At 40.4% G+C, this 13,049-nt stretch overlaps 1 pseudogene; it reads right to left on the bottom strand.

Annotated features, from left to right (window-relative positions):
* Nucleotides 1-2,297: 2,297 nt before the first annotated feature.
* Nucleotides 2,298-13,049, bottom strand: part of LOC112832544 (metaxin-1-like) — a 34,453-nt pseudogene continuing 23,701 nt past the window's right edge.

Genomic DNA, 13,049 nt, shown 5'->3' with positions numbered 1-13,049 from the left:
TATTACCTTTCTAACCCACCTTCACACTCTACATGTAAGTGCTGAGCGGTGAACACAAGGCTAAACTAGACACAGATTGTTCAAATCTAGAAAATGGCAACTTCTTTTTTTTTTTTTTTCCAAGTTCAGAGCTTTTATCCCATTTAAAGGAAGGGCAAGGGGGTAACATAACCAGATTAGCTCTTTACAAAAATTGGTGGCAGTGTGGAGATAGCCTGCACAGAAGTACAGAGGAACCCTCTGCCGGGGCTTTAATGAACATAATATACCCTCTGGCTATTGTTCACAAGATAGTAAAATTTTTCATTCAACAATAAATTTTTGAGATCTAGCCATTTTGAGATATATCAATCTTTCTTTTAACTACTGTATAGCATTCCACTAAATGGATAGTTCAGAATTTATTTATTCATCTTCCCATATGGACATTTAGAGGACCTTTTTTTCTATTAAAAAATAATGTTGTAGAGATGTCCCTTGTACTCGTGGTCTCCTTGTTTGCCCATGAGAGTGTTTCTCTTTTGTCCTTAGAAACTAAATTGCTGGGTTGTAGGGTTACATATCTTCATCTTTACTAGATATTGCTGAATTGTTTTTCAAAGTGATTAGAATGGCCTGCTCTCTTATTAGTGTATCGGACACCTACTTTTTGCACATCTTCAACAAGACTTGGGATTGTCAGACTTTTCCATTCCACCCCCCCAATCTCATGGGTATGAAATGGAATGTCTTTTAATTTACATTTCCCTTAGTACTCATTCAAGTCTTTCAAAATGATCTAAAACAGCATTGTCTACATTGTCCAATAGAACTTTCTGTAATGGTGGAAGTGTTCTTCCTTTCATAGGTCTCTCTCCATTTTCGTTAGTCTGCTAAATAACATCAGTTTGCCTACAAAGGAAGTATGTTCACGTCAATCCAACAACTTTAAAATACAACAAAAGTTTAGATTACTTACAACTCATTGCCTGTAGGCCCACATCAGATTATAAAGCTTGCCAAGCAAGGGTATTACACATAGCCCTGCTCTGGATTTCAACTCTATTTCCAGCCCCTCAGTCATAGCAGGTCTATGCTAAACATTTCACTCATCTCTAAACACACCATATGCCAGTTCTCCTCTGAGCCTGTACATGTAGCTCTCTGGGATTGTGATGCCTTTTCTTCCCTCCCCACCAGTCATGCCTCTTTACTTGTGTATCTCTCCCACCAGCCTGAGCTTCATGAGAACAAAAGAGGTTCTTTGTTCATGTCATTGTTGTATTCTTAGTACCTATCCTAATACAAGCCAAACAGCTAGGGGTCAATACATGTTTCTTGAATGCATGCATGCACGCATGAATGAATAAAATGTTCTGGTGAAAAAAAAAATTGACCCAAAGTAGAAAAATCTAAAATACAGTGTCATAACTTTAAAAAAAAAAAAATTCTCTGTCCTAGTCTTGTGGGGATGCTATAGCAAAATACCATAGACTGGCCAGGCTTATAGACAACAAATATTTATTTCTCACAGTTCTGGGGACTGGAAAGTCCAACACCAAGGCACCGGGAAGATTCAGCGTCTGGTGAAACTCACTTCCTCATAGATGGTGCCTATTTGCTGTGTCCTCACATGGTAGAAGGGCAAGGGAACTGTCTAGGGCCTTTTTTATAAGGTCCCTAATCTAACTCATGAGGGATCCACCTTCATCAACTAATCATCTCCCAAAGGTCCACTGTCTCATGCCATCACACTGAGCATTAAGTCTCAACATATGAATTTTAGGAGAACACAGACCTACTGTAGCCGCCTTCTCTCAACCAAAACCTAATGACCAGTAGCTCAAACAAATATTTTTTTTCTCTCCAAATTATAAGAAGCATAAGGGAGATGGGTACTGGCACAGATTCTATGGCATCTCTGCTAATGTCTGACTTTTCCTCAGTGTCACAAAGTAGCTGCTGCTCCTGGTACATTCACACTCAAGGCAGGAAAGAAGAAGGAAGGGACAATGCCGTCGAGACTGTCCTTTTATAAGGAGCACAAAACTTTTCCCATAACACCTCACCACAGCAGACCTCCTATAATCTCCTCTGCCAGAATTGGGTAAATGATCACTCCTAGCTGCAAAGGAGGTGAGGATCACCTTCACAATGATGAGCCAAAGCCTGAGACTGGATACATTGCCAACACCTGGCAAGTAGCATTCCATTAGCAAGGAAGAAAGAGGGGTACTGGATACTTAACTAAGCATCTTCCATAAAACATGATCCCGGCATTTAAACAGAAAACCAAATGTCTGGTCTAACCTCATGTTCTAGACACTCCCGTTCCACCTGCCAGAAGGCATAGAGGCCTGAAGGCTTAGAAGGCTCCTAGTTGTATAGGACTTAATGGATTTTCCCAGGGGCTCTGCTTGCTCTTCATGGAAAGGAAAATAGGAGTAGGGCCGGAGGGGGGTGAGCTGAAAATTGGGATAGCGGAAAAGAGAATTATAACGCTGGACTCCGTTAGGAAGCCACCCATAAACTAGGGTTGCTGTTTCAGATTCCTATGCTTACGCACTGGTCACAGAACTGGAAATTCAACATTTACTCTTGTAAGATATCAGAGAGTCCACCCAAGCCAGGGAGGAGGAACACAGGAATTATGCTGAAGGAATTAACTCTCAGGGCTAACCGCCTATCCATCTTTATTTCAAATGTTGTGCCCAGATCCCTGAAAACAAAGGATTTGGGCCAGATCCCAGAATAAAACAATAATTGATGTCAGTTTAGTGCACTAAATAAAGTGGCAAGAAATCCATGAGAGGGATTCTATGGACATGGTAGACTACACTACACTATACTATATATTTCTGTAGATCGCCAACAGGATAATGGAGAGAGATAAAATAAGAACATTATTTCTTGACAGTTTCAACGAGATATGGAACCCTTATTGTTGCATATAGGACCCATATATCCAGCATGAACTTCCCACCTTTCCGACCATCCAAATTCTAACCCTTCTTTAAGTATCTCTCTCTCTCTCTGGAATTTACTATACAACTCATTTGCTCATTCATCTTTTTAACAAGTAACTTGGAGGAAGTTCCATTTTTAGTCAGTTTCCAGCATGGTAAGGAAACCAGCTCTTGAGAGTGAGTTTGGAAAATGATTGAGGACACGGTGCTACATGAGTAATGATTTTAAAAATGGCTACATTTGCCTCATATAAACACATTGATAATCTCTTTTTTCCCTTTACTTTCTTTTTTTTTTTAAGGTTTATTTATTTATTTTAGAGAGAGAGGGGAGAACAAGAGTGCAAGTGGGGGAGGGGTAGAGGGAGAGGCAGAGAATCTCAAGCAGACTCCCTGCTGAGCCCAACTCGGGGCTCAATCCCACAATCCTGAGATCATGACCCAAGCCAAAATCAAGAGTCAGATGCTTAATCAACTGAGCCACCCAGGCACCCGTCCCTTTATTTTCAAATGTACTTTAAAATAAGTATATAGACACCTTTTAAAGGAACACAACCTATTCTAGTCTCCCTACAACTGATCATCAAAATTGTCCAGCTTGTAATTAAAAATTACTAAGTACTCAAAGTATGCAAAGAAGTAGGAAAATGTGACTCATAGTCAAAGAAAAAAGCAGTCAGTAGAAATAGATAGTGAGATTACTCAGGTGATAGAATTAAGTGGCAAGGACTTTAAAGCACCACTGAAAATGTGTTCAAGGACTTAGGAAATGACAGACATGAGTGAATGGATGAGAATTATCAGCAGAGAACTGGAAACAAAAAATGGAGATTCTAGAACTGAAGATCATAATATCTGTAATGAAAAATTCATGAAATGGGCTTAATAGCACATTGGCATCTGGAGAACAAAGGACCAGTGAATCTGAATACAGATCAGTGGAAATTATTTAAATCCACAGAACAAAAAGAAAAAACAAATTTTAAAAAAATCTAAACATTATTAATTTTTTATTTTAAATTGAATTATAGTTGACATGTAAGAGACAAAAACAATTTTAAAAAATGAACAGAGCTTCAGTGCCTGGTAACAAAATATCAAACAGCCTAATATATGTGTTAGAGTCTCAGAAAGAAAGGGGAGAAAGAATGGGGTAGAGAAAGTATTTGAAGAAATAATGGCCTAAAATTTTCCAAATTTGGCTTTAAAAAGCCATCAAAATCAACCAAAAAAATTGACCTACAAATCCAGGAGGCTCTGCAAGCACTAAATGAGATAAATACAAGGAAAACCACATTTCAGCACATCATTGTCCAATTGCTGAAAAGCAAAGACAAAGAAAAATCTTAAAAGCAGCCAGAGGAAGAAATCAAATTATTATACAGGGAATGATTATACAAATGATAGCTTATCGCTCATCAGAGACAACAGAGACATAAATGAGTATATCTAACTTTTATAATATTGAGCGGGGAGGAAACAATGGGGAAGAGGGAGAAAAGAAGAATGGTGTGCTAGCCAAATAGAAAGCAAACCTCTGGATGTGCTCAGTAGATTTGAGAGTACCCTGTAGAAGCTGCTTGGTTGTTCTACCTAATCTAGAGAATATAAAGGAAGTGATAGGAATGAAGCCCTCCCCTCAAGGAGCTAATAAAGTGACTGTATTAACTGTAAAAAAAAATAAGTCTAAGAAAGAAGAGATGGAGGGAGGTGAGCTAGAGTGGCTGAGGAAGGCTAGGAGGAGCAGGCTGGGGAGTGGGTAAACAATACTTGGAGAATACAGTCAGATGGGGATAGAAAGGCACTCAGCACAAGGAAGAGCCCCAGCAAAGGTGGAGTGAGCATGGTACCCTCAGGAATCTGACGTGGATGGAAGTTGGTAGTGAGAAGGAGTGCAAAGGCCAGGGATCATCAAGACTTATTTTCCTCCATACCGTTAACTGATGACCTGTATGAGGATGCAGGTAACATAGCACAGGGATTACATGTTGAGGCTCTGAAGTCAGACTGCCTGGATTCAAATCCTTTCTTCAGTACTTATTAGCCCACTGCCAAGACAAGTTACTTCACCTCTGGGGGTTTTCTCTTTCTTCACTTGTTAACAGATGGTAAAACTGTATCGCAGAGATATAGTGAGGATTGAATGCAAAAATATGTGTAGCGCTCTTAGAGCAGTGCCTGGAATACAGTAAATGTTCAGTCATGTTTGCTATTATTCTTAAATCAAGTTCTCAATAAATATTTGTTGACTTACTATTAGAGGGATTGGTGGTATTTGCCCAAGCAAAAGTGGTTGTCCCAAACAAGGGCTACATTACATTTAAGGCAGCTGGGATATAAGCACTATAAACAGTCAACCCACAAAAACGGAAGCCACATATGAAGTGATCTTGTCACCTGGACGTCACCAGTTACATTCAGATGGTGTGAATGAGATGTGCAAAGCAACAGCATCTCATTGGAAGAGAGGTTGAAGCCGTTGATCTCAAGAGAGAAAATCTTTAAATATGAGAGACCTTAAATTTGACTCAAGTCATGTAATTTTTAAACATCACTTGAAAAACAACTATATAAACCTAGATTTATTGCTTACAGAGTCACCTCTGAGCAAGAAAATAAACTCTTTTTCCTTTGCAAATGAAGACTTTAAAATGAAAATTGGTCAATTACTATAATTGGATCCTCCAATTACTATGAAAAGTTCCTTTATTTCCTAAAGCCATGACCAATACAGACAGAGAAAATTGGCCATTTGTTACTTCATACCCTTTTGTGGGAGACAACAAGTATTCCCCTTGAAAGCCTACTTTCTAAGCTGAGGCTGCATGAGAGAATTCAAAGGACTTTTTCTACCCCCCACAGTGACAGCATCTACTCACATTCAAGTTCTATGTTGTTGGTAGTTGTTGATAGTGCTGTCTCCAAAGCAAGTGTCTTTAAGGTTATTAGTGGATGTTTTTAGCAAAGAGCTCTAGCTCATGACATCCTCCACCCAAATGAGAATTTAAACCAGGGTAGAGGACTTACTTCCCAGGTTACCAACATCTTACCAAAGGATTAGCTTGTATTTTTGAGCTCTCATGCGTCCAGCCAACTGATCCATCTAGCTATGAGATTTCACCTACTTTTCAAATATAGGTCATTCTACGTAGGAATTTCCGGTTGGGAGATACTAGAATTTGTGGTACTTTCTGGAAATACCACAATTGACTTAAGATGAAAAGTAAATTAAAAAGTGAGGTTCTGGGACTTCATAGAGTCTGGAGTAAATATAAAATTGGGGTCTAAAGTTTTAACTTACTTCCATCTCATCTTATGAATGGGCATTTAAGTCATTGCAAGGTTTTGAGAACTGATCCTATTTCTAAACCCTAGGTAAACGAGTGATAAGTTTTATACTGAATCATAATTTCAACTTATTTGTGGAAATGTTTGGAGATAAAAAGAATAAATAATCAAAACCAAAATCAAATCACCAATTTCCACAAGACTTTGAAGATAGACAAGGTGTATTGTACAAATAAATATATCTCACTCATTGCAGTCCAGTCTAAGGACCATCTGTAAACAATGTCTCTCAAGCTTCTTCCACCAGAAGTATGTGAGCTATGTGAAATTTTTATCAGGTACAGGAGAAGGAAAGTGACTGACAAGCAGACTCCTGGGATAGGCACAATGACCTCAGTAGGGACTACTGCTTTGTTAGGCCTCAAGCTACATAGTTTGAACAATTTTGACCCAAAAGCATTCATGTGAGCTAGAAAAAAAATTGTAAAAGCTATCCAACAAGATTCTGGTGAAACACACTAGGAGAAAAAAATCCAAATTATCCGGAGTGGAATGTATTTTCCTCTTGGATTATAGACTGAAATTTTCTGAAGTGTGGTCAGAGCACTTAGGTCTGTTAATGCCTTGGCAAACATAAAGTGTCCTCTATTACTAAGGCATCCTCTGGGATTAGTTGGTACCAAAAGCCTCAATGATGCCATTGACCACATCCAGTGGAGAACACACCTGAGATGAGCCAGGCTGGTCTCGGCACCATACCTCTTTCCCACTTCCTTTCTTTCATCTTCTTCCTGCAACCACTTAGGACACCTGGCCATCGGACCCTCGCCATAGTGTTCCCACAGGAGCCCTTCTCAGCAGCATTGTCCCAGGAATTCTGTCTCCACTCTTCCATGAATCAGGGCAGTAGAACCCAACATGAGTGAGAGGGACATATAGTGGCATAGTCCACGAGAAACACGACAGCCTTCTGCAATCAACCTAACATCTGAGATGTCAATAGCAGGCTCACCCATGAAAGCTGGTAGGCGTGGAACTTTTATTTTGCCGCAAAACTTGATGCCTTCTTGACATCTCAACTGCCTAGTTTTGGGAGCAGTGTCATAGCCCTGCGAGTTACGTAAGGGAAGTCTCATTTACTTCTAAACTCTTAGTGCTTTTTCATCATTGCTGGAATCCTAATTTGCAGCCAGATTCCCAGAGACAAGCTTCAGCAAGGTCCTCTCTTCTCCTCTAGTGCACGTGCAGTCCTTTCTTTATTAAAGAGCCTAATCTCTCCCTTCTTACACAGGCCAGCTTCTCACTTTCAGGGATTGTGGAAAACACAGGGTATTTGTCTTTATGCAAAATGATGTCAGGCATCTGAGCCTTTAATGGACTTTGAGACTCCACAATCCTTGGGCAGTGCGGGCGGGTTGGGGGGTGGGGGGCGCTGTGTGCTGTGAAATCATGTTTTGAATCCTTAAGGTAAGAATTTTAATGAGAAACAACTGTCAAAGAAGCTCATTTTTCTGCATTTATACTACAATTTTATTTTGAAAAATGAGTTTTTGCTGAAACTGGCCAGTGTTGACCAGAGTCGGGGAAGGACAGGCTGTTTTGAGTATTGGAGCAGAACTAAAAAATAAGGGAACACTCTGAAAGAGAAAGGACATACTCTCTCTGGTAAAGAAACAGGAGAACTTTCAGCCATCTCACTAGGCCGGTGTTTTCCTGGCTCTGCAGCTCTCTTGTAAATTTGTAAATTTGCCACAGCTCACTTGTAAATTTGCCAGGGTGGCAGGGACACATGACTCTTGGCTGGGAGGTCTGCCAGCTATCAGAAGCCCCCAACTCTCCGGAGGGAGAAGGGGGTGGGTGCCCAGAGACCACCCTGGGTTATATTTATTTGGGGGAATACTTGCTGGTACTGATAGCAAGTCCCGCTAGACAGATACAGCCCACATTGGAATGTCTTGTTGAGAATTCCATCAGCTCCCCAGTATCAGACCTAGCACCTTATAAAACAAATCCTTACATTATAACAAAGGTAAGCGCAGCCTTCCCTATCTGGCCCTACATGTCACCTGATCTTTCAGGTTCTTCTGTGCCTGAATCCAACTTGCCAGAGACCCCTCTTTATTCTCAAGAGTCAGAAACCCATAATTCTTACTCATTTTATCGATTTTCCCTCTATTCACAAATCCCCCTTCATTCTTCCTCGTTCCTGGTTACCTCATTGTCCCTTGGCCTCCAAAGAATCATCTCACACCCGCAAGCCAGACAGATTAATGTCCCTATTTCCCAAGATGTGTGTTTGGTCTGACTCCCGCTGACCACTGGGATTTGGAGCTACGACCCTGTCCTGAGGGAAACTCCTCCTCTTTTTATCCTGACCGTATGCATAGTCCTGATCCTCAGTCTGAGCCTGAAAAGAAGTCTATCTAGCTTCCCAAACATTTCTAAGCCGAAACTTAACACTCTCTTATCATCCACAAACCTCCCTTGAACCTTTGAACCCTGAAAGGTAATACAGACCCTCTTAGAAATTTGGAATGATTTACATTGCATTATTGGGGAATTTTAAGTCAGTATTTCTTGACCTAGGTGATACATGCAGTGGGTTTACTGAACTCAGGTATAGATGGGATGAACTGGCCTCCTCCACCTCATTGTCACACCCACTGAATTCACCATCGAGGATTCGCCATGACAGATGTTCAGCAATGTGGCTGAAAGATGGGCTTAGGGGTCCAGAGGCATCAAGAAATATTTTATCCTCTTGAAGAAAGGAGGAGAGAAAGAGAAACAGTTCTAGAATTGTCTACCAGCCTAACTCCTATTTTAGAGATGCTATTCTAGCTCTCATAGTTTTATTGGGCTTATGTCTCTAGTGTTTGAAGAAGCAGTCTGAGTTATATGCTTCTTGCTTATAAAAAAAAAAAAGGAGTTACTGTTGGCTACTGTAGTTTTAAAGAAGTCAGGATAGTTTTCAGAGAAAAAGTTATATGAATATATTATATGTTTGTTTTATTGACATTTATGATGCTGCAGAATCATATTCATGTCATGACATTCACCAAACTCATGACTTCCATTTAGAGAAACATCAAAAATGAACAGGTGCAATATGTCCACATGGGGACAATTCGATGTCAAGATACCTAGGGCACCCTCCCATTTCCCCTTGTTCCCCCCGTCCCCTCCTTACAGTCACCGTAACCAACCCAGTCATTGTTCAAAACTATTATGGAATTCACCACAATGTTTAGATGTTGTAAATGGATGGTAAGTTCTTGGTTTGGTTTGGCTCTCTCATTCTGTTGGCTGGGTAGCTTAGGATGCAGCATTGAAAGCAAAGCAATGACTAGAAATGCTGGTGCCAGTGGCAGAAGGCTAAGAAAGGGAGCTTTAGGGGACAAGAAGAGGTGGGGACAAACTAGTCAGAATCTTCCTTTCTGGAGTCCCCTGTGCTGATCGACAGGAGAGATTGTAGCACATCTCTTCTACTGAGAATGAGCACAAAGCGTCAGCATATGCCCAACTGTCTCCACACGTGGGAGAGAAGAGGTATTTTACAAGACTAGTGTTGACAGTAATGTCATTTAATGTAGTCACAGTGGTGAACTGTCCATCAAATGTATGTCTGCACATACCTTTACCTTAAATTCAGGTACCTATTTTGCCTTCCTTGCATCTATTTAACACAGTAGCCTTGTCATCTCAAAAAAAAAAAAACCCATAGATTTTTTGAAACTATACATTCAAGGGTAATGTCAGAGGGAAGAGATGAAGCATATGAAATTTTTTCTAACACACTAGACGATGGGGAAAATCAAAGTGAGCAGGTTTTGAGTCTTCTTGTTTTTAAATGAATCATCCACTTCATGGCAGGCTGTACTTTCCAAGATGGCTGCAGTGAGACCATCCAACACACATTCGCTTCACTTCGTTGACACTTCTTCGACAGAGGGGCACAGTTTGTGTCCACCCCTTTCAAATATGAGGGAGCCTGTGACGATGGTAGATGTGACACTATGTGACTTCTAAGACGAGGCCATAAAAGCGGACCCAGTTTGTCCCTGGTTCTCTTGAAACACTGCTCTTGGAAACTGCCACTGCACTTTGAAGAAGCCAAGCAGCCACAGGGAGCCCCATGTAGGTGTTGTCGCTGACAACCCAGCTGTGGTCCCACCTGTCAGACGATACCATTCACCAGTCATGTACATGAGTGAGCCATCAGATGATGCCAGCTCACGGGAGTCATCCCCAGCATTTGAGCTATCCCCGCTTATGCTTTGCGTAGCGGTCCATCCTTACTGAATCCCACCCAAATTGCAGGTTTGTGAGCAAATAAAAAAGAAGATTGTTGTTCTAAGCCACTATGTTTGGGGTGTTTTCTTATGTACCAATAGATAACTCCAACCTTGAAATTTCCCCTCCCACTGAGAGTTTGCTGTTGGTCCTATATATAGTACACACATAAATAGCCACATACAGTGAAACCACATAAGCCAAGATCTTGAGTCCCTAAGATTTAGCCTCAGGAAGATGTGGAAGTCCCATGTAAAATGAGTACCATGGACTAAGGAAAAGAAGTGTAAGAACAAATGCAGCTAGCATTAATAATACAGCAATGACTGCCATTCTTGAGTCACCATCCATTGTCCCAGAGCAGAGATGAATTGAGGAATGCTTCTTGACAGAGATTTTTGGTTTTAAAAAAAAAAAAAAAAATCAAAAAGGAATTTCAAGAAAGAAGGATGGACAGGCTAGTAGAAGGTGACAAGAGTTAAATCATGGACTTGAAATGAATCTGGTCTTTGTATCACAGAATTCCAGAATCTCGAGATTATATGAGGCCGATTAGATTTGGTCTAAATCACCACTCTCGTTGAATCCCGGAGCCCCATGTGCAAGGTACTTGAACATTTATTGTCTAGTTTCTGTTTAAACATCTTTGATGCCAAGGGAAGCCCCCTTAACTTCCAAAAAAAGTGGCTACAAGAGACTTCTTCCTTAGCTTAAGCTAAAAGCATCTCCCTACAACTTTTATTTTTTTGGCTTTACTGTAAAGTTGCATCTTTTGCAGGAGGTTTGGTTCTAAAGTCAACATGAGGCAACAACTGCAAATGGGCCAAACTCAATCTTGCAAGTTCCTCTGGAAAGCACCCCAAAAATCATTTGCCTATGATCTCTCGGCCAGTATTCCCTCCAGTGTTGGAACTGATCACCGTTTCTTTGGTTGAGAACCGAAGAAAGTAGTTGGCTTGCATACAAGAGATATGTGCATTTAAAACATCCATGTATTTTTCAAGGCTGGGGTCACTGTCAGACTGAGGAGATGTTTATGCTCTGAGAGGCAAAATGGTACTGAGATGGGAGATTCACACTTTCTGTCTTCTGCTCTTTGGGGGCCACATGTATGCCCATTAAGTGGAATAGCTGCAGGAGCCAGCACACTATTTAGATTGTATTATTTCCTTTAAAAATGTGATTATTTTTACAGAGCTCATGTAATTGAACTTGTGTCCATTAAAAACACATACATGGCATGATACCGCTGTTGAATTATAGCTACCAAAATCTTAAGTCTCTTTTATAATTATGAAATGTTTAAACATGTAGAAAATAAAAAGCAGATACCCACAAACTCATGACCACCATCAACAAATGTTAGCTTGCTTTCTTTACCTCTTCTTTATATATGCTTTTATTTGTCCAGGTCTCACACGGATAGTATTTGTGCACCCATATAACCACACTGTCAAATTACTGATTCAACAGTTATTTATTGAATCCCTACTTTGTCCTCTGTGGGGGTCTTAGTTTTGCTACTCAAATGTGTTAGGTATCAGCTCAGCCTCACTTTATTCACAAATGTGCGTAGAGGGCCTTCATACACAACATTTAGTACCACAATGAATGGAATAAGGTTGATGACCGAGCCCCCGTGACCCACCACTAAAGACAATAATTAACCCTTTGAGTCTCAGTATCACCTGCTCCAGGAAAACCTCCCTCATCATTACCTGCAAGGATAGGTACCCCACTTTTGTACATTTCTCTGTTGTAGCACTTGTACTCTTGTAATCATTGACTACTTGTCTGTCTTCCCCTTTTTAAGTCCTTTAATGGCAAAACGTCCTCATATTTATATTTATATTCTTAACCTTTATCAGTGTTCCAGAACTTAAAAAGTGCCAGTTCATATTAGGTGCTCTAAAATGCTTGTTAAGTAAACATATAAGATTAAAACAATTGAGTCAAATCTTCCTTCCTTTCCTTAGAGGAATGCTGCCCACAACATCACTGACAGATCCTCACTTCTAACCACGGAGATTTGCTATCCCTCAGGACAGCCCATTCCTTGTTTGAACGGTTCTAGATTTTGAAAGTCTTTTGTCATATTAAGCCCCAAGGCAGTTTCCCATATCAACACCATAAGTTCTTGTTATAAATAAATAATTTTTTTTCCTAAATGTCAAGGAATCTTTTATGGTACTCACTTGGGTAGCTAAACAGTTGTTAATGAATATGTCTTACATATAGTTAGCCAGTAGAACTGAAGAAATAATTTCAGTGCTCAGAATTGACACACTTTCTGAGGCATCCCATTAAGGATTTCTACCCCAAATTCTTTCCAGAAGCTAACTGGGGCTGTGAAGACCACAGAGCACAGGTGTTCCATGTTCCAGACAGCTCACATTCCTATATAAACATGCCGTTGCTTTCTTGAGCATCTCAGGCTCTTGGGTGGTCTTAGGGCTGTGTTAAAAGGGAAACAAGTTGGACTTTTCTGTCCTTGCTAATCATTCGAGGACCTGGTTAGCATAT

This window comes from Callorhinus ursinus, unplaced genomic scaffold (genome assembly GCF_003265705.2).
Source record: "Callorhinus ursinus isolate GAN/ISIS: 27379988/994484 unplaced genomic scaffold, GSC_fseal_2.0 scaffold14, whole genome shotgun sequence".
In the NCBI taxonomy this organism is placed as follows: domain Eukaryota; kingdom Metazoa; phylum Chordata; class Mammalia; order Carnivora; family Otariidae; genus Callorhinus; species Callorhinus ursinus.
Note: the sequence above shows the minus strand (reverse complement) of the source record. Positions and strands in the feature narration are given on the sequence as shown.